The sequence below is a fragment of the Onychomys torridus genome, chromosome 6, assembly GCF_903995425.1.
Source record: "Onychomys torridus chromosome 6, mOncTor1.1, whole genome shotgun sequence".
Taxonomy (NCBI): domain Eukaryota; kingdom Metazoa; phylum Chordata; class Mammalia; order Rodentia; family Cricetidae; genus Onychomys; species Onychomys torridus.
This window is the reverse complement of record NC_050448.1, coordinates 15,858,737-15,880,449: the sequence shown is the minus strand read 5'-3', so window position 1 is coordinate 15,880,449 and position 21,713 is coordinate 15,858,737. Positions and strand designations below refer to the sequence as shown.

Here is a 21,713-nt window from a genome sequence, read left to right as displayed (position 1 = left end):
AGAATGTCTGAAGCCAGCAATGGAAAGTAAAGGACAGAAAGCCAACAGAATGTCCACATTACCCAAACCCCAGAGGGGAGGGCGTTGGGGTGAGATGTCACAGCAAACACAGGCGAAGTGAGGGCGAGGAACAGAAGAGCAAGGAAGTGGACACCTTCAGCACGGAGACACAGTCACACCTGTTACAAATTCCTGACATTCTTAGTATTAAATAAAGTTACCATGGCGCAGGTAAAGCCGTATTTAAACTTACAGCCGACCTCATCTATCAGTGACCGTCGCAGGGCTGTGATTGAATCATGATTATAAAATTATGCAAGCACCTTTAAGAAATTGCTTTGGTCTTCAGTCTCAAAGTGTCCATCTCAGAACCTTAGTGACAGGAGCCAAAATAAAGACCACTAAATAGAAGAAAATCTAATTTATGACACAAATACTTAAAAATGTATTTGTCCCAAAAGACATCTCATGGTTTCTTCATGGCAGGTAATTCTTAAGGACATACAAAGGCAGATAGTGAGAATGGGTCCATCGCAGCTGTATTGAAAAATCCTGATTTCAAGTGAAATTGCATGACACTGGTCGGTAAAAATGTAGTCCAGCCCCGACAGCAAACTAACTCATTTTCCTTGTTCATTTAAGCCTCCAGGCACCCGTCAGATACCACAGTCGGATAAAAAGCAGGTCTCTGGCCATTTGTAGCCAGCTCCAAATTGGAACTAACTTAGAACCTGCAATTAAAAATAAATTAAATTAAATTGGGAGAAATATACAGCGATTTAAAATTGTATCCTAAAAGTGACTGGGGCTGGGAGGTAGAGAGCAGTTTTCTCCATGTGTGAATCCCGGGGAATGTACACAAACACGGTGGAGGAGGTCAATGACCTTTGTGAGCACCTAGCTAGCACCTTAATTTTATTTAAATCTTTGTTTTTTAAATTATAAAGCTGAAGTGACTCTCCTCTCAAAATAAAGCTAAGTCTATGAGTTCAAGGAAGCTTAGGTGACTCTCAATTGTGAAAGTTTCAGACGCCAAGGAGAGAAGGGTCTGTGCAGGGACAGGGTACTGGGAATTGGGTGGCAACTCAGGAAAAGTAGTAATTCTGCAGAGTGCTATCAACATGCACACAGAAGGCCACAGATGAGCCACTCTCTTCTTCCTAACAAAAGCTCAGCCAAAGTGAGCCTTGGACTCACAAGTATTCCAACCTGGCTCTGAGGCCTGGGGTCATAGGTGTGCACCACCACACCCAGCAATGACCAGCCTCAACAGTGACAGTGACGCCTGTGTCCAGACAGCAGCTGTCCACAGCTCTGCCTCTGGCTACAAGGGAATAGCAGTCTAACCGGATGTCTGGTCCCCAGGTCACTGGTGTGGTACCTACCAGTCAGTGAATACCTACCAGGAGGAAGGCTCAGTACTCACCACTTCTAATCAAACTCCACCCTCAGTGCAGACCCTCCTTACTACCCTGCATACAAACAGCTTTCTTCTGGAAACATGGCCACTAAAGCATTTTGGAGACGTGTTAATCTATTGTTAATCGGGGACAAACTAGGAAGAACTCTACCACAACTGCCTCTGAGATGAAAAGGAGCCAACGGCACAACCTGAGAATGATTTTAACCCTCAGCCCCCCCCCCCCAACTGCCCACAGGTTGTCCTCTTTGATTCTAGAATAATGGTGTGGCCTTGTGAAGTTTCTACCAACACGCTGCAGTTTGTGTAAGCCAGAGACACCTGATCAGGCACCACACATGCTACTGCATCAGGACTCCCAGAGAGGAGGCCAAGTGCACAGGGGAAGAGACTTTGCAAAGGTCTCCAGCTGGTCATGCCAACAGCCCCACACAGTGAATTGTTTGGGTTTGTCCCAAAGTAACTGCAGGAGAAAGCGAGAGCTCACATTGCACATGGACAGCACTGTTGGAAAGGAGCCTGACCCAGGTTTATATAGATTTCACAGGGCTGAAGATTTCAGAGGCCTTCACATTCGGGGATCTATGTGCAGATACAGCTAACCCTCCGGAGGCTGAGATGAAGACTGCTTGAGTCTGTGAGTTCAAGACAAGTCTAGGCAATACAATGAGACCACATGTCAAAAGCAAGGGCATGGTGTTCTGGATGGCTATGTCACTCATGGTGCCTCCTTAGCTCTGCACACCTAGTAACATTTGAGCCCTAAGGCTTTGTCTACTGGAAAGCTGGCCAGGAGGAAGCCCACCAAAGACGAGTCTGGAGAAACAGCAGGAGGAGGAAATATGATGGAACGTGGAGGACTCTGTGGAGAGCTGGGGATGCCCTGGTGGAGGAGAGGGGAATGGAAGCCAGCAGATTCTCTCAGACAACTGCATCGCCCAGCTAAGTACCAGCTGTAAAAAAACAAATCAATCCACTCACCCTCAATTTCAGTCCAGTTGACAGCAACTTCTGCTATTGGAATTTATGAAATTGAGCTATATATAGCAGTTCTATGTCAAAGGCCTTGAAACAGAAAATATATTGTTTATTTTAAAGAGGACAAGTGGGGTCATCAATCAGATGTCAACCAGGGCAGGTTTTAGAGCTCACAGGGCAGATGTGAAGCTTCTATATAAAACTGAAGGCCAGGCCCACAGAGGGTCAAATAAGTGAACACTGAGTGGACCGGAAGCTTCATGGAGAACAAGCTATGTAACATTTAAATGAGAAGCATTGAACCCCAGTCACAGCTCAGAACCCTCCGAGGAAAGCGGCCTTGTGTGCTCAGAGAGACTCTAATCCCAGGGGTTTGCTGGACAGACGCTTTCAGCCTCAGCCGTACCCAGCTCACCACACAGCACTGCCAGGCTCCTGAAAGGCCCACTCCAGTCACTTGGAGCTGCTTCTCTCCTGTCCTCTCAGCCAGGGTCCCTGTCCCTTCCCTGTGCTGTCTTGGATAGGGTGGGTCCTGGCAGGAGAGATCTAAGATGGAGGAGGAACCAGAGAAGAGGAGGACTCCAGGGGCCAGCCACCAGCTACACAGCCAGCAACAGAATAAGATTGACAGAAGGAAGAGAATGGGAAGAGCCCAGAGGCAAAAGAGAGACAGGTTAATTTAAGACAAGCTGGCTAGAAACTAAGCCAAGCTAAGGCTGGCGTTCATAAGTAATAAGACTCTATGTGTGATTTATTTGGGAGCTGGGGGGCTGGGCCCCCTGAAAAGAGTCAACAAACAACAAACAACAACACCTATGTTTGGAGGATAGAAATCAGACTTAAGCAATGGCCCCAAGGAGAGAGAATGTGTGATGACTGTCACAGTGCATGGCTAGGGAAGAGGAGAGACAGGCAGGAGCAGCTTTGCAATGACCTCTAAAGGCCATGGGAAACCACTGCAGATTTGAAGCAGAGGTGTGAGTGTGATTACAAAGATCCCTGAGGCTGCATGGTGGTGGAGATGCAGAAAAACCAACAGGTTGCAGCCATGGCTGGGCACATGCAGGGACCGAACCAATGTCAGGGCTAGTTCAGGAGGCAGCAAGGACAAGCATGTGAGGTAGGAGGGACAGGATGGGGACAGATGAAGGCCACAACCACAGGGCTCCCTTTTCATAAAAGGTTGTGGCTGGAGCAAACAGGGCTGGGGCTGCAGGACACAGGCAGGGTCAATGGACAGTGTTTGAAGGAAGATGAGCTAAGGAGGGAAGGGTGACCACACAAGAGAAAAGAAATGGAAAAGGCCAGCTTTCAAGTTGGCAGGAGGGAGAGCTCAGCAATCCAAGAGCCAGGCTGAGGAGAGAGGCCCACCAACTGGAAAGGAGTGTGAGAGGGGAGGAGGGAGGCTTAAGGAGACAGGGTATATCTAGCCACACAGCTGACACTGCCTATGCTTAGGTGAACACATAATACACGTGTCACTCTGGCTCCCTCTGGATATGTGTCATGGGAGAGCAGAGCTGTGTCCTATTATCCGGATGCCCAGTAGGAAGGCAGGCATGAGACATTCCAATCAGAAACCTACCATCGTTCAATGTGCAGAGACGAGAAGGTCCGGGCCGCTGCTTAATTTGAACCCGCACTGTGTGTCCCTGATTCCTTTGACACAAAGGAACCACACCAGGAAATGGAACCCGTACAGAAGTAAGAACTCTAAAACAAAGGCAAAGGAGAAGTGACTTTTCCATTCTGGGAGACACTGAAAGCAACTACCTACAGATGGGCCTTTTGTTAGCTTTACCCACTAAAGTCTATCTTACAATGTATTTTTGGTATCTTCTAATTTTTAAGTTAAGTTTCAAAAACTAAAGCAAGATTTTCTTTGTGGTTTACCTAGAGTATTATACCGTTTCCCCCCGTTATTTAATGTGTATGTGTGTTTTGCCCGTGTGTATGTGCACCACGCAAGTGAAGTTCCTTTTTAGGCCAGAAGAGGGCATCAAATGCCCTGGAACTGAAGTTAGAGATGGTTGTGAGCCACCATGTGGTGCTGGGAACTGAACCTGGGTCCTCTGCAAGAGCAGCCAGTGCTCTTAGTTGCTGAGACATCTCTCTAGCCCCTATTATGCTTTCATATGTGTTAGAAATCAGATAAATTAGATTGGGCGGTGGTGGCACACACTTTTAATCCCAGCATTCAGGAGGCAGAGGCAGGCAGATGTCTGTGAGTTCAAAGCCAGCCTGGTTTACAGAGAGAGTTCCAGGACAGCCAAGAGCTACACAGAGAAACCCTGTCTCGAAAAATAGAATGAAATACATTCAGCTCTTGTGACTACCTCACCTTCTGCTTTTTAATAAACAGTTGTATTCTAAAATAAGACAAAGCTCTGTTCCTGCCAAGCTAAGCAGCCATGAATATTTTCCCATGCTCATGCAAATCACATTGAAAACTGTTCATGCACCTCCAGTTCCGACAGCAGGGCTTGGAGGTATAGTGAGCAGGATGCTGCTTCAAGAGCAGAGCATCATGGGAGAAGCCAGTGAGTCCTGGGGCCTGAGTCTGACAGCACAAGCTCAGGGCCCAAGGGGGCCAGCACTGCATTGACCTGTTTGTTTTTATTTTAAACCATCTTCAAACAGTGTGAGGACAAATACAAAAGAAAGGCGTGTTCTGAACGGACTGGAGTCCTGGCTCCGCTGACAGCAAGCTGGCTTGGAGAAAATGGCAGCAGCTCTGTTTCCTTGGTATGGAAGGGAATGGCATCTACCTTACAGAGTCAGTAGGAGAGCAGAATAGATCGTGTCAAGGCTGTGAGCCCTGTGTGTGGCCAGAGCATGACAGGAACTCAGAAGCAGTTTTATAAACAGGCTGGGGGCTTTAGTCTCACCACAGCTCCACTGTGACTGGGCGGGAAGGGACATCAGAGCCCGTCCATGAAGGGCGGAAAGTCCTCCTCCTCCTCCTCCTCCTCTTCCTCCTCCTCCTCCTCCTCCTCCTCCTCCTCCTCCTCTGTCACCTGTCATCACCAATCAAGTTCTCACGCAGAGGGCTCTTACCTCTCTAAGAAGGTAGGGTGGGGAAATCTCATCTCAAGACACTTTGGGAAGCTCACATCTGCCTGCTCAGTGTCTTCCACATAAAATACTTCCAATAAACACCGGCAGACTGACTAACTTCCCCAAAGGACAATTATGCTATGGAAAGGGACAAACAGAAACCAAAAGATAGGAAAATGAAAATTAAAGGTGGAAAACACACACACAAACTTCTGCTTGAACAGTTTTCAATGTGACTTGCATGAGCATGGGAAAATATTCATGGCTGCTTAGCTTGGCAGGCACAGAGCTTTGTCTTATTTTAGAATACAACTGTTTATTAAAAAGCAGAAGGTGAGGTAGTCACAAGAGCTGAATGTATTTCATTCTATTTTTCGAGACAGGGTTTCTCTGTGTAGCTCTTGGCTGTCCTGGAACTCTCTCTGTAAACCAGGCTGGCTTTGAACTCACAGACATCTGCCTGCCTCTGCCTCCTGAATGCTGGGATTAAAAGTGTGTGCCACCACCGCCCAATCTAATTTATCTGATTTCTAACACATATGAAAGCATAATAGGGGCTAGAGAGATGTCTCAGCAACTAAGAGCACTGGCTGCTCTTGCAGAGGACCCAGGTTCAGTTCCCAGCACCACATGGTGGCTCACAACCATCTCTAACTTCAGTTCCAGGGCATTTGATGCCCTCTTCTGGCCTAAAAAGGAACTTCACTTGCGTGGTGCACATACACACGGGCAAAACACACATACACATTAAATAATGGGGGGGGGGGAGGCATAATACTCTAGGTAAACCACAAAGAAAATCTTGCTTTAGTTTTTGAAACTTAACTTAAAAATTAGAAGATACCAAAAATACATTGTAAGATAGACTTTAGTGGGTAAAGCTAACAAAAAAATAGAGTCTATAAGCTTCAGAAATGGATGTTTAAAATATTAGGAGAGACACTGTCTCAGAATTAATTACAGTATCCCTGAGGTCTATAAAGTGCAGAAAGCCAGGAGAAATATAAAGATTACTGGTAATTTCATTTTATTAAAAAAGCTACAGGTATCAAATAAATGCCAAAGGATTCCACTCCTGAATGCCATTGAATGATAAACCCCACAGATACCCACCAAGAAACTAAAGCATTCTATCTATCCCTTGCCTGCCTTCAGGGAGAGCAACAACACATGGAATGATGCTGAGGACACAGTAAACACAGAAAAGCTGTGTCCAGACACTATTCTGTAAGCCACACAACCTGCTATTCGGCATCTTAATTCTTTGATGATCTGTTCACTGATCTGGTCCCCATGGCTTATGCTATGTGTAGTGTTGGAGGAAAATAAGGTTGTGCTGTCACTAGATGCCTCCTGTCTCCTAGAGACAGCTTTCCATAAGGCAGGTGTAGCTCTCTAATGATCTGGACAGCACTCCCACTGGGTGGTAGTTACAAGCAGCAATGCAGCAGGCAACTCCTACTTGCCAGAGAAGGCATCAGGCCATCCTCTGCATGATGGGCCAGAAACCCCAAATCAACCCCTAGGTTGAGAGGTGAAGACATGGATACAGAACCAGACACGGTATAAATATGTAGACCTGGGAGGGTGCTAATTTTGTCTCAGCCTCCAGAGTGCTGGGAGCCCCACTCCCCAGCTTCAACTGATGGAAGTTCTAAGGAAAGAGAGTTTACATCCTTCAAAACACAACCAAGGGCTGAGGACGCAGCTCGGTGGTGAAGCACTGGCCTAGAGCACACAAGGCCCTGGCTTTGAGCCTCAGTACTGCAGGAAAATAAGGGTCAACCCAAATGCACAGCCCAGCATCATGCAGAGGCCTCCTCTCCCCTCTATGGATGACTCCAGGAGCTCCTGATTCCTCCTGTCGCATTCTCTATTTTCCTTCACAAGCAGACTGGCCCTGCCCCACAGTGCTTCATATAAAAACCAAAAACAGATTTAATGGTATGTGCATGAGTGATTTGTCTGCATGTTTATCTGTTGTACCACATACATATAGTTCCAGAAAAATCTGCTGAATCCCCTGGAACAGGAGTTGTAGATGTTGTGAGCCACCATGTGGGAACTGGGAACTGATTCCAGGTCCTCTGCAAGAGCAGCCAGTGCTCATAATCACAGAGCCATCTCTCTAGCCCCATGCTTCATAGTTTGAAAAGGGAAAAAATGTACTCACAAATTCTTTATATTAATATCAGCCTGTTCATTTGCAAAGAAAATTCTGTTCTTTTTATAGAGATAATTATGCTGTGTTCATAGCATCATGCTCATGTCATACAATGTAATACTTCACACACACCCTCCTGACAGTCTGCATTATCAGTCTACTGGCTGGGATCAGTTTCCTGATGAGATATAGTTACATTTCCCATTAGGAAAATCAGCACCTCACCACCTTGGCAATGTGCTATCCATCCTGGACACAAACTTTTTCCTTTCTTTCTTCCATGTATAAACATATCGATCAAGTTGTGTAGTGGGTAGCCATTCCAGCCTTGGCCTGGAAGTTCCAACCCTGTTTTTGTCTTTCCAGGATAATGGAAATACCCATCTTCCAGAAATCATAAGGCCTTGGATATCCGGATGTTTACAGCAGAAAGAAAGAATCTATTGGTACCAATCTACACAGGGTAAAATATCACTGTCTAACATCTATATCTCTATCAATCTAGAATAGTTGTGGTTCCAATTCAATTATAAACCAAGCTGGCTTTGGAGATGGAATTGGCTCACTCCTTCTCTAAACCCAAGCATATTGATAAAAGAAAAGGTTAAGAGATTCTTCAGTCCCATATCAGAAGAGCCCTCTGATGTGATACAGAAGGAAACCAATTATAATGGACCATTGTCTTCAAGATTCTAATTCTCTCCATGCTTACTCTTGATTTCTCGGAATTCTTTCTTACATGTCATATCATCTTTAAATCCAAACCTTCGAATAAAAAATAAGTTTTTCCAATAGCAATCTCTGAAGTCTCCAGAAGAAAGATGGGGCCCCAACAACAACAACTCTACCCAATCCAGAATGATGCCATGGTAATCATCATCATACTACACTTCTTGCCAGAATTTCAGACAATCTTACCCATTACTCTGAGAGTTGCTGCAGAATCTACAGTTAGTCTAACTGAGATTTAACTATCTGAGCTTTCTTACAGTACCCAACAGAGATACCATCGCCCCCTAAACAGCAGGAAGCACTTCTAAGAAAACAACGCCCCTTCTCCCTAAGGTCTCATATTTCTCAGGGTTATGGATGATGGTTCTAGGGTTGGGGGTGGAAGAAACTGTTAAACTCAGTACTCTTCTTAAGGAAAGAAAATATGTCTCAAAAAAAGGGGGGGGGAAGAAGAAATGGAATGGATAGGTATAAGATATTATGGTAGACTATCATATACATTAGTAAACAAATTTAGTGAAATAGCAGCCTTAGATAATTTGCACTATAATTAGCACTGTTATGAATTCTTTTATATGTTGATACAAATATAAACTTTTTATATTCCTATTTAAGATAATTTGTATATTGATACAAATACAGAACTATGTTTGTTATAATGTAAACATATTTTTACTCTTATTTGAAATATTTATATATTGATACAAATGTAAATTTATATCTGTCATACTGTATGTTCTATTTCTGTTTAAGATATTCTGTATATTGATATATATTTAGGATTATTATCATGTTGCATATTGCACTATACATTCCTACCTCTGTTAAAGGTATTTTGTGTATTGTCACAATTTTAAAGTTATTGTCCTTTTACTGTACATTTGCTTACAAACTGTTTGCCTTGTTTACATGAAGCCTTAGTCCTTAGGTTATTTCGGTAGATAAGACTTATAGATTTATAGTCACCTATGCTTGTCATCTCTATAATTATGTTAGTTAGGTTATCCAGCTTTATAAATACATAGGTCAGATGGACAGGTAATCTTCAAACACTTCATGGACCTAGAGAATATGGCATTTAAATAACTTAGAATTCTGTTGATGTGAGAGACAATTGCTCCTGGCAGCACCAATTTGATCCTGAGAAAATGTTGGGCTTCTAAGACATTTCCATTTGGAAGTTTGTCTTCTTGGCACAAAATGGCCTATTGGGCAAAGAACTGCCCTTGCCTCAACTGCTGACAGTATGAATGCTGTCCTTTCTAGACAAGTGGGACACAAGGAAAGCGACCAACTATACTCTGCCAAGACAATGTAAGATGGTCTTTCAGAATTCCTGCTTCTGAAAATGCTCTGTCAGATACTCTAGGCCTGTAGCCAATTTGAATGCACCAACGATGCTGAGAAACATTTGGTGACTGTCCAGGCTGCCAGCTGTCTCTGTCTACTCTTGCAAGACTCCCAAAAGTTGCTTTCGTCCTTCTCCCATTTCTCAGGTATTATTATATTCTTTCTCAGGTCTTCAATGAGGTTGAAGACTAGCAGTTATAGTTACAACTTAGTATATATACATATATAATATCTTAGATAGAATATATTAAGTATTAGACTCAGGTTCTTTAGGATAGGACACCTTTTGGAATGATCTTTGTAACATGCCACCTACCTACACTCTAGACTTCCCTGGATTTTAGTATGTGTTTTTGTTTGATATTGTTTGCATTGATTGTAATTCCAACTTTTCTAGGTCATTATCCCTCATTACTCCTGGACAATATTTGATAACCATTTCTTTGTATATAGCATTAGGTTAGAACCTTCTTATTTAGACAAAAGGGGGAGATGTAGTGGGTAGCCATTCCAGCCTTGGCCTGGAAATTTCAACCCCCATTGAGGCTTCGGTAATAGTCACGCCCACAAGAGGGGACTGAGGGAGGACGCTGAAGACCCAGGATCTAGAGGAGAGGCTTCTCTTGGTTCCAGGACCCTGGATGCTGGAGGTAGACCAAGCAGAGTTCTCCAGAGAACACCGCCGGACTGCGCTATACCTTTCCCAGACCCTGCAACCTACCCCTTCATTTGTAAGTTACCCCACAAAATAAACCTCCCTTTTAACTATATGGAGTGGCCTTAATAATTTCACTAATAAAGTTGGACTTGCCAATCTCTTAGCTTTCTATGTTACATATCTAGGATAGTGATATTCTCCATGCTTAAATGATTAATCTTTTCAAACACTAATAAAAACTGCATGGGACATAGAATACTAAGTAGATATTAAAATCGTTAACTTTGGAGCTGGAGAGATGGCTCAGTGGTTAATAGCACTGGCTGTTTTAGCAGAGGTCATTGGTTTGGTTCACAAATATCTGTAACTTCAGCTCCAGGGATCTAGTGCCCTTTTTTGTAGGAGCTAGTCATACATGCCGTACATAGACATGTATGCAGGCAGAATGTTCATAGTCGCAAAATAAAAATCTTATAAAAACACTTATTTCTGAAAACCGAGTGTCTAGGGAAACTCAAGCTGGAGTCCCTTCCAGCTGCAAGAGCTGTCTCTCTGCTTCCCAGTGGAGTCTGCTGCCCTGCCTTCAACAAAGGAGGGTCTGCTCTCCACCCTCGTTGAGGGTTTGCAACTTTGCTCTCCCTGTCTTGATAGAATTTAAACTCTCCTTCTACCTCATTTCAGAATCATGGAGGGAGATATTCAATTTTATTTTAATAGTTGTAGAGGCAATGAGCACCAAAGTGACCTGTGACCTGCTGCAAAGGCCGGCCCTGCTCTCATCCTAGAGTCTGACTCAGTGATGGACTGGCTACGGTTACACACTATAAATCCCTCTCCAGGTAATTCGGCCACATACTGACACTGGCTCTTCTCTGCTCTCGGTGAAGAACCACTGTGAACATGATGGTTAGTGGATTTCACACTCAAGATCTCCATTTTAAGAGAAAACCCTGACTGCGACTTCTAACACGCACACACAGTTCCTCACTGAAATGTTTTATCCTGTGAGTTGCTCTGGCTTTTTTAGCCTCCACCTGCAGTCTTTGGTGACATGTTTCTTTCTCGAAGGAATTGTCATGAGCCTGACAATCTTCAGTTAAATAGTTTCTTTAGAGACAGGAAACAAGAAATATTTAAACTCTGAACAAAATTCAAAATAGATTCTGAATAGGGCTTATCATAAATGCTTGGGACTAGGAATATTTCAGAGTTTGTACTTTTTTCATAATTTAGAATATTTTATACATGCACACACACAAATACACACACACACAAGATGGGAAAGGAAAAGTAAATGTAAAATTCATGTTTCATTTCCACCTTAGGTAAATATATGGAAGGTTATTTTAAGATATTCTACATACGGGACACATTTCCTTTTATTGCATCATGTTGGCCTTCAAAATTTTGGATTTTGTATCAGAGTGTACAACACAGGGGTCACTGATATGTGCTAGTATGGGAAATACTGAGGGCAATTGGGCAGGTTAAAAACAGACACAGAGCTAGAGGGATGACTCAGTGCCTAAGAGCATACATTGCTCTTCTGTAGGACCTGAGTTCAGATCCCAGCGCCAACTTGGACAGCTCATAACTGCCAGTAATTTCAGCTCCAGGGGATCTGACATTCTCCTCTAGCCTTTGTGGGTGCCTACACACACACACACACACACACACACACACACACACACACACACACACACAGAGCAGAGAGAGAGAAAGAGAGAGACAGAGAATTTTATAAATGAATTTGTCTTTAGAAACGTCTGTCTCTGTATCTTAGAAACAATTCTGAGAACACTTACATCATTGTAAGGTAAGGCCTTACTTGTCCTGTGTACACTTATGCTAATCTTCTATAAATTCAATGAAGTTTAAGGGAAGTCCATTTTTGAGAGAAAACACAGGAACTCATTTCTCATCAGAATTGCATGTGTTTGTAAAAGGGGGTTAAAGGTTAATGAGTTACTACTGTCCATGGCAGCTGGGAAAGCCTCATCTGAGCAATCGATTCTTTCTCCAGAAGAGCTCAAGATCCACAAGCAATGGTCATTTGATCCTGAGGAAAAAGCAACACCATCATTCTTTTTAACATTTAAGTATCACACATCAATACATCCATTTTCAATGCGAATGTCTCACCTTTAGAAACACTTTGAAAAATAACACTATAGTATGTGTAAAGTCTATTGAGGGTTCAGAACAAGCATAGCTTGCAGACAGCTAGTCATGCTTATTAAAAGGACTCTGCTGTGTGTGGTGGCACACGCCTTTAATCCTAGCACTTGGGAGGCAGAGGCAGGTGGATCTCTGTGGGTTCAAGGCCAGCCTGGGCTACAAAGTAAGAACCTATTTCTAAACAAAATGAAAGAAAGTTCAACTTTAGGTAAATTCTAACTTCATTTTGGAGCCCTGTGCTCCTGACTATCACATGCAGTGAGTTCTTATACTCACAGGCCATGGCCGGAGATCACGCAGCCTCTTTTCTAGTTTCTCAACATCTGGAAACTTGTGGCTTCATCAGCATCAGCCATGAGGATCTTCTCTCCTCGAGAACTGAATACACCCTGTATTCACAAATTCCAGGGGAAAGAGAGTTGCTTAGAACTAAGTTCAAACTCGATGGCATTTCAGTTCATTCTGTTTTAAGACACCAAAGAGTGAAGTATTAGGTATAATATGGCAGAAGGAGGCCAGAGTTCACAGCTAAGCAGATAGGAAGTCCCCACATGTATCTACTGTCCATTTTATTGTTGCAAAAAGTTTCAGACTCCTCTTCCTAATACCCTGGGAAGTATCAAGTCTGAATACAGTCAACTTGGAGGAAGAAAGGAAGTCCTCAGCACTAACACAGAAAGCAGGACACACATCACACCATCTCTGTGCCCCATGTTAGTGAGTCAGAGTGCTCACGTGACTCAGGACTAGAGCAACACAGGAAAGAACCTTTCCCAAACAGAAATAACACATGCTCTGGGCATGGCTCTGCGTCTGTAATCCCCACTCAGGAGATGGAAGGATTTCCAGTCTGAGGCCTTATATTCTTTCTTTCTTTCTTTTTTTTAAAGATTTATTTATTTATTATGTATACAGAAGAGGGCACCAGATCTCATTACAGATGGTTGTGAGCCACCATGTGGTTGCTGGGAATTGAACTCAGGACCTCTGCAAGAGCAGTCAGTGCTCTTAACCTCTGAGCCATCTCTCGAGACCGAGGCCTCATATTCTTGAGAACTGCACAGTGAAACATGTGTTTTCTTTATAATGGTGCCTTAAGTGTTTTAAATGAGCTGCTGGACAGGGCAAAGATGTTGTTACTAGCTTCAGGTGCAACACTGTCCGTTACTGTCCTTGGGGCAGATGACACTTGGTAAAATCAGTTTGGTCCTTAGCACAAACCATAACTACACATGCATATATTTACAAGGACATTAATTTTTGTGTGTGCCGGAGTGATGCAACGGCTCTGTCAGCACTCAACACTGGATGTGGAAATAACTCCTCCACATCTGCACAGACTCTCATCATCTACCCTTTGCTAGGGCTGGTCCCCTCCTCAGGATACCTCCATCTCCCTCAGACCCAGCTCCACTGACTGGTGGCATCTGCCCTGCATTGTCCCTTCTCTGTCTTCTCACCCCCACTGTGCAAACAAACTCACCTCATACAACACCACCCTGGATGAGGACTGATGCCGTTTCTCAAGTCCTACTCTGCATTAAGTCTAGAGACACCCAGGAAAGAAAAAGAAAAACTGAAAGAAAACAAAAGAAAACAAAAGAAAACAAAAAACAGTCCTCACTCTCTCTAGGAATTGGGATGGTCTGTGGCACTTTCCTGGCTCCTGAGATGTAACAAGTGATCAGGAGGAGGGTTTTGGAAAGTACTTTATAGGGGCAATGCAGCCAGAGGTACCTTCCCCTTCTGTGTGGGATGTGGAGGGGACAGAAACGCTCCCAGAGTCACTTTGTGTTCCAGAGGCAAAGGAAGTGAAAGGTGAGAGCCAGGGCCTCTGCTGACAACCAGGAGAGCTGAGGAGAGTCCATACTGCTGGCTTTTCAGGGAAACTGTAAACCACTAAGTCATCTCAGGGTGTTGTCTGGATTTCCTCTCATACACACTGGATCTTTGTCCCTTTTTCAATTGACCTCATTTTCTACCTCACAGGCCATGGCCCTGGGTTCGAGCTTGTAGGCTCCTCACAGGAGCCTCTCCTCCATTTACCCATCTCCACTCCAGTGTGCAGAGAGGCCTTCTTCCCTGCTGCACAGGGCTCCATGTCAGCAGCCCCAGGAGTCACCTGACTTCTACCAGGCTCTGCCTCCGCAGGAAAAGCGCAACACACGATGCTGTCCTCTGGGAGCTGTCACTCTGGCCTCAGCAGAGCTGTCAATGACACTCTACACAAACACAGATGTTCTCTGTGTCATCTAGTGTATTATAGACAGAGGATGAAGCTTACACTTTATCAAATCAAATATGTAATTATTAAAGTTGTTGATACTTCAAACACTGCTATTGATACAAGGCATTATAGACTGAAAAGGAGGTTACCAGAACACCTTATATTTTAAACAAAAATGAGAATGACTACCATCCTCACAACACTACCTTTCCCACGATTCTGAGCCAGCGTTATCACTCAAACTTTGTCACTTCCGTATTTCTGGCAGTATTTTAAAGTGACCTGTTGATGACATAAAAGTCAGAATACAGTTAGCTTAGAGAACTAATATCATGGATATGAGTTATCCTGATGTGATCAGAACATGTTACATGCATGTACTGAAATGCCACATTGTGCCCCATACACATGCACAATTACAATCTGTCAGTCAGGATGTTCATCATCAATATAAACAGAAAAGTACACATAATCATTATAAACAGAAAGGTGAGCAAAACCACAAATTCCACAAGTCAAACAGACTTGGAGTTTTTCACTCGGCACAGACACCACCAAGGCAGCTTACCCTTCTTGTGACAGCTTGGCCTTGACATTTCAATGGGGGATTGTGTTAAGTAACTGACATTGGAAGCCCCAGCCCACTGTGGTGGCACCATTCTCTAGGCCTGAACACTGTATGACTGAAGGAAGTGAGCAGGCAGACAGGCAGTGTGGGTGCACTTGTTCCTCTCTGCCCCCGACTGTGGATGTGATGTGACCAGCTGATTCACACTCCTGCCTCTCTGACTTCCCTGCAGTGATGAACCCTTTCTTCCTGAAGCTGTTTTGTAGCAGGAATCTTAAAAGTCTTATTAATAAAATCAAACCTGAGGCCAGTTATTGGGGTGAATGCTGGAAGATCAGAGACACAGAACAAGCCACAGTTTCCTCACCTCGCCAGTTCCTCAGCTAGTCTTGTTTCCTCAGACTGCAAGCTTCTGAGTCCTCATCCAAATGAATCTCAGCTGAACTGTGCTGCTCCAAAGCCTAAAAGCTTAACCAGCCAAAATGCTGAACCAGCCAAATGCTTCTAGTTTCTGGTCTTCATGCCTTATATATCTTTCTGCTTTCTGCCGTCACTCCCTGAGATTAAAGGCTGGATTTCTGGGATTAAAGGTGTGTGTCACCTTGCTTGGCTGTTTCTAATGTGGCCTTGAACTCAGAGATCCAGAGGTATTTCTGTCTCTGAAATGCTAGGATTAAAGGCGTGTGCTACCACTGCCTATCCTCATGTTTAATATTGTGGTCGGCCTGTTCTCTGACCCCAGATAAGTTTATTTCAGGGACCACACAATATTTCAGAGAACACAATACCCACCACACTATTTCTTTGGTCAGGACATTTTATTAAAACAGAAGTGAAAATGGGACAGGAAATACTGAGCACAGCTTTGGGTTCCTCCAGCAAGTGGAAATAACCACATGTCCTATATGATCCCCCAATTTCCTATCTACCACACATTCTAAATGCACACACATTTACCTTTCAAATCTGGTGTTCACTGCCATCAACTACTATCACCTTGTAAGTGAAGGTAGGGTCTTGTTTCTGCAAGAAGCAAAAATAACAAATCAAAATTTGTCAAAATTATGATAGAGATTAATAAAGATATAACAGTATTCTTAAATTGTCTTTAACATTTGTGTGTGTATGCGTACATGTGTATGTGTGTGTGTGGGTGAGATGATCATGGTGCACATATGATGTTAGAGGACAACGTGTGAGGGTCAGCTCTCTCCTACCATGTGAGTCACAGGGATCAGACTCAGATGGTCAGGCTTGACAGCAGGGGTCTTTACTCAGTAAGCCTGTAAAACTGTAATTTAAAAAACATTTCCTCTCAAGTTTATTTTTAATAGTTTGTGTGTGTGTGTGTGTGTGTGTGTGTGTGTGTGTATGTGTGTGTGTCAACTTGCAGGAGTTGGTTCTCTCCTTTGACTGTGGGTCTCAGGATAAACACAGGTCTTCAGGCTTGGACAGCAAGCACCTTCACTTGCTAAGACATCTTCCCAGCCCTAACAAGGTTATAATTTAAGCAACAGGTGTTCTAGTGTTGCTAGGGACAAATACAGACCGTAGTAACAAACCACATGAAATACAAAAGGCTCAGAAGGAACAGGACAGATGATGGGTGCTGTGGATATCACTCTGTGTAAATAAAATGCTGATTGGCCAGTAGCCAGGCAGGAAGTATAGGCAGGAGAAGCAGAGAAGAGAATTCTGGGAACAGGAAGGCAGAGGGAGAGACACTGCCAGCCGCTGCCATGAGAAGCAACATGTAAAGACACCGGTAAGCCACAGGCCATGTGGCAAAGTATAGACTAACAGAAATGGGTTAATTTAAGATAGAAGAAGTAGATGACAAGAAGCCTGCCATGGCCATACAGTTTGTAAGCAATATAAGTTTCTGTGTGTTTACTTGGTTGGGTCTGAGCGACTGTGGGACTGGCTGGTAAGAGAGATTTGTCCTGACTGTGGGCCAGGCAGGAAAACTCTAACTACAAATGGCGCCCAACGTGTTGGCAAGAGTTTCCACCTAAAACCTGAGAAAAAAGATTCTAAAATGGAGCTTAAAACAGCTTCCTAACTGTCTCTCTCAAGTTAGCAGCAGCCTGCCAGTTTGAGCTACTATGGCGGGTTCCTGGCGTGTGCGTCTGACCTGCAGTGTGACGGGAATGAGGAGTCTACAAGCAACACTTTACTCTGCTGCATGGTAGATTTAGCCTTTGCTAGTTAAAAAAAAAAAAAAAAGTTTCTGGGCTATGCACTGCTTTGATAGAACTGCTTCTGAGAGTTGATGGTACACATGGCTCCAGACCCAGAGCCAGAGCTGGTGGTAAACTGTACCACCGCCATGTTGGAAAGCTGAGGTGGGCAGAACCAGCAGCCACAGCGGCGCTTCAGTCTTACAAAGATGGATATTACACAGAGAATCTGGTTTGTCTTGTCTTTGGGATTTTTAACTACAGAAAAAGATTTGATCGTAAAAGCTGTTGAGTTAAACAAATATGTAAATTTTAAAGGTACCTTGACTTCAAAATTTGGATATAAGGATATGTTGCTTTGGAAAAGAGTCTCTACTTTTGTTTCCACAGAAAGCCAGAGGCTGTGGATTTGTTCCAGATTAAGATACATCAGGTTTGATCAGCCGAGACCACCTGAAAGGTCTCCAATGACACCATGGTCCAGATGATCCGACATCCATAATGGTTTCAAGGCAACTGGCTCAGAGGTTTACCCTCACGGAGTACTCCATAATCCTAAAATTTTCTTTGTGTCCCCATAAGATACAGCACCCCCCCCAGCAGGAAGTAGTAAAAAAAACTACGCCCAAATTCCCAGCTGGCTTTGGAGATGGAATTGGCTCACTCCTCTAAACCCAGGCATAGTGTTAAAATAAAAGGTTAAGATATTCTTGTGTCCAAAATCAGAAGAACCCTCTGGTATGGGACAGAGAAAAAACAATATTTTTATTTAAAACAGGTTGATTATAAATGTGATCTCTTTCTAAAGTAGAAAAGGGGATATGATATAGATATAATAGGATGAAAGGGTAGATTAATGAACTTACTTTTAAAGAACAACAACTTGTTTAAAATGTCTTACATTGGTATAGATTTTAGTCTATTGATACAAACTTAAAGTTAATTTTGTTATACTGTGTGTATATTTCTACTCTTGTTTAAGGTATTATGTTTGTGCAGCTCATTTAAAATTATAGTGGATAATTAAAAATAGATTATTAGTCATCTGTGATAATCATACTCATAGCCATGTTAGTTAAGTCTTCTAGGTATACACAGAGATATTTCAGATAGATAGGTAATCTTCAAATACTTCAAAGACCTACAGAATATGGCATTTAAAATATTTTTAAAATTTGGACTTTCTGGACAGTGAGACATGTCTGCTCCTGGCAGCACCAATTTACTTCAGAGAAGAGGATGGGCATTGAAGACACTTCATATGGAGTTTATCTTCACCTTGGCAAAAATAGCCATTTGGGCAAGAAACTATTCTTGCCTGGACTGCTTGATCAACTGTACGTGCAGGACTCATAGAAAGGTGACCACTAAACTTTGCTTGACAAAATGGTCCTTCAGGTTCCTGCTTTGCAGAGGAAACTGCCAGACATTCTACAGGACACTGAGAGAAGTGACGGAGAGACTCTAGGCCTGTGGGCTGAAGACAGATGCCTCAACTTTACAAAGAAACATTAGGTGACTGTCCAGGCTGCCAGATGTCTCTGTCTACCCTGCAAGACTCCCGAAAGTTGCTTGCATCCTTCTCCCATTTCTCAGGTAATATTATATCCTTCTGAGGTCTTTGATGTGGTTAAAGACTAGATAGTTATTTCCTCAGTTATAATAAAAATAAGTTAGATATAAAACCTTAGACTCACAAATATAAAATAGATATGTTCTTTAATATTGTAACTGTAATTCTTGCTTGATAATTGTTTTGTTATATGTAATTTTACTATGTAAAAGTTAAAACCTTCCTTAAAAAAAAAAAAAAAAAAGAAAAGGGGAAGTGCTGTGGATATCGCTCTGTGTAAATAAAATGCTGATTGGCCAGTAGCCAGGCAGGAAGTATAGGCAGGAGAAGCAGAGAAGAGAATTCTGGGAACAGGAAGGCAGAGGGAGAGACACTGCCAGCTGCTGCCATGAGAAGCAACACCAGTAAGCCACAGGCCATGTGGCAAAGTATAGACTAACAGAAATGGGAGAGTAATGTATGAGAAAGAAGTCCCTGAAGTCTAGGGCAGAGGGAGATTCAACGTGTGCGCCACTCCTCAGCCTTACAGGAGGTGCCCAGTTCAATTCTGCTTTACCTCACACAAGTTCAAGTCTGCAATAGTCCTTTTCAGTCAAGAAAACTGTCTTAAAACCCAAAGCAAAGCAAAGCAAAGCAATATAAGGAATGTCCTAGACACAAATAGAAAGAGATGAGATATAAAGCTCACTCCATCTTTAACTGTCCCAAGACAACTCCAAAGAGAAATATCAATTGCTTCTGAATATAAAAAGTGCAAGCATTAAAAAATAGACATCTTTTAGGGTTGGATATACAGCCCCTGTAGCATGCCTGCCTAGGATGTTTGAGTGCCTGCATGTATGTTTAGATGCAAATAGGCCCAATATTGAGATTGTTTCTGGGGAAAGGTTGTACTACAATATTTTATTTTTGTGTGACTAGTTTATAATTACAATTTTAAGCCTACAACTTTGTATCACTTAATAAATGTGATTTCATTTGAGAAACAAAGTTCTACAGACTACATTATAAAGACTTCAATGGATCCCTATCCATGAATATACGCATGTACATACACCTCTTTTGAAAGACATCACAGAAGTAAGCCCACACACATTCACTGGCACACAATCTATAATATATCACCAGGCAAGAGAGAATTAGGAGGTGGGGGAGGGTACATCAGAGAAATGCCAGCTTCCCGGTTTGTCTGCCTCTGGAGGGAGCATGCTGCATGCTGGGCCTGCCTCCCACAGTGCTCCTAGCTCTGGGTCTACAATTGGTGACCTGCTTCAGTTTTAACTGGAGGTGTGACACCGAAAGAGAAGTGTGATACCTGTCTCTTTTCTAGGTAGTTCATGTCTTCATCCACCGTCACAGGCACCAAAGGGAAACAGTATTTTGGAGATTGCTTTTGAACATGAGTTAGCTAGCCCAGCATACTCCATTCACACAGGGAAGGAAGGTGTGCCTGTCACCTACCAAGACCCTCTGGGATGTCACTCAGACCACCCAGAACGTCTCTCGTTCTCATCCGAGGACTTCTCTAGAAAACCTCAATCCGGCCATCTCACTTTCCCTCTTCCCAGTCCCAGCTGCCAACCAGGCACTCTTCTCAATGAGTGCAAACAGTGCATGGTTCCTTTTCTTCCCTAATTACCAACCAGGGAAGGGACTCAAGCAGAAGTTACACGGTTCAAGGCAGGACAACAGACAGCTGTTTGGTGGGTGAGTCCCAGATGCTAGGTAAAGTTTCCACCTGGCCTTTGGCCTTGAGGAAGAATTTCTCTTCTCCATGCTGGTGACACGGTGGCATTTTTGTAGCAGTTATAAATGCAGTGACAGGAACCTAAAGGCAGACGTGGAAAGCGGGTTACATTGACCTCTTTTAATATTTGCTGTGCTGATATTATGTAATATTATTGTGCTCTACACAAGAGGCCTTGCTGGCCCATTGCCGCTGCCCTCAGCGCCAGGGCAGGTACCCGATGCCACCCGCAGCACCTGTGGCTCCACAGAGGATTTGAGGGCAGGTCCCCGAGTGCAACGCCCTGGGCATCTGAGAACTGACAGTGCCACCAGCCACACACCCATGCTATCTAATGATGCCTGGAGCCACGGACTGTGAGTGTCCCCGTTTATTTCGCACGCGTGTGTATGTATGTATGCATGTATGCATGTGTGTGCGTGTGTGTGTGCATGTGCGTGTGTGTGCGTGTGTGTGTGTATGTGTGTATGTATGTATGTATGTATTTATGTGTGTATGTGTGTGTATGTGTGTGTGTATGTATGTATGTACGTATGTATTTATGTGTGTATGTGTGTGTATGTGTGTATGTATGTATGTATGTATGTATGTATGTATGTATGTGTGTATGTGTGTATGTATGTATGTACGTATGTACGTATGTACGTATGTATGTATGTATGTATGTATGTATGTGCGTGCGTGTGTGTGTATGTGTGTATGTGTGTATGTGCACGTGCGCACAGGCCCGTGGGGCCGGGGCGTGGGACCCCGGAGGCTGGCGACACAGGCGGCTGTGAGTCGTACCGACCCTCCTGAGCAGGTGCTCGGGCTACCTGAGCTGGTGTTCACGCCGCGTACCGGGAACACGGCAGCCTCCACGGAAGGAGGTGCTTCTCTAC

General features: G+C 43.6%; 1 pseudogene; it reads right to left on the bottom strand.

Moving 5' to 3' along the window:
• Positions 1-325: 325 nt before the first annotated feature.
• On the bottom strand, positions 326-21,158 carry LOC118585557 (annotated as a pseudogene).
• Between the last annotated feature and the right edge of the window lie 555 nt (positions 21,159-21,713).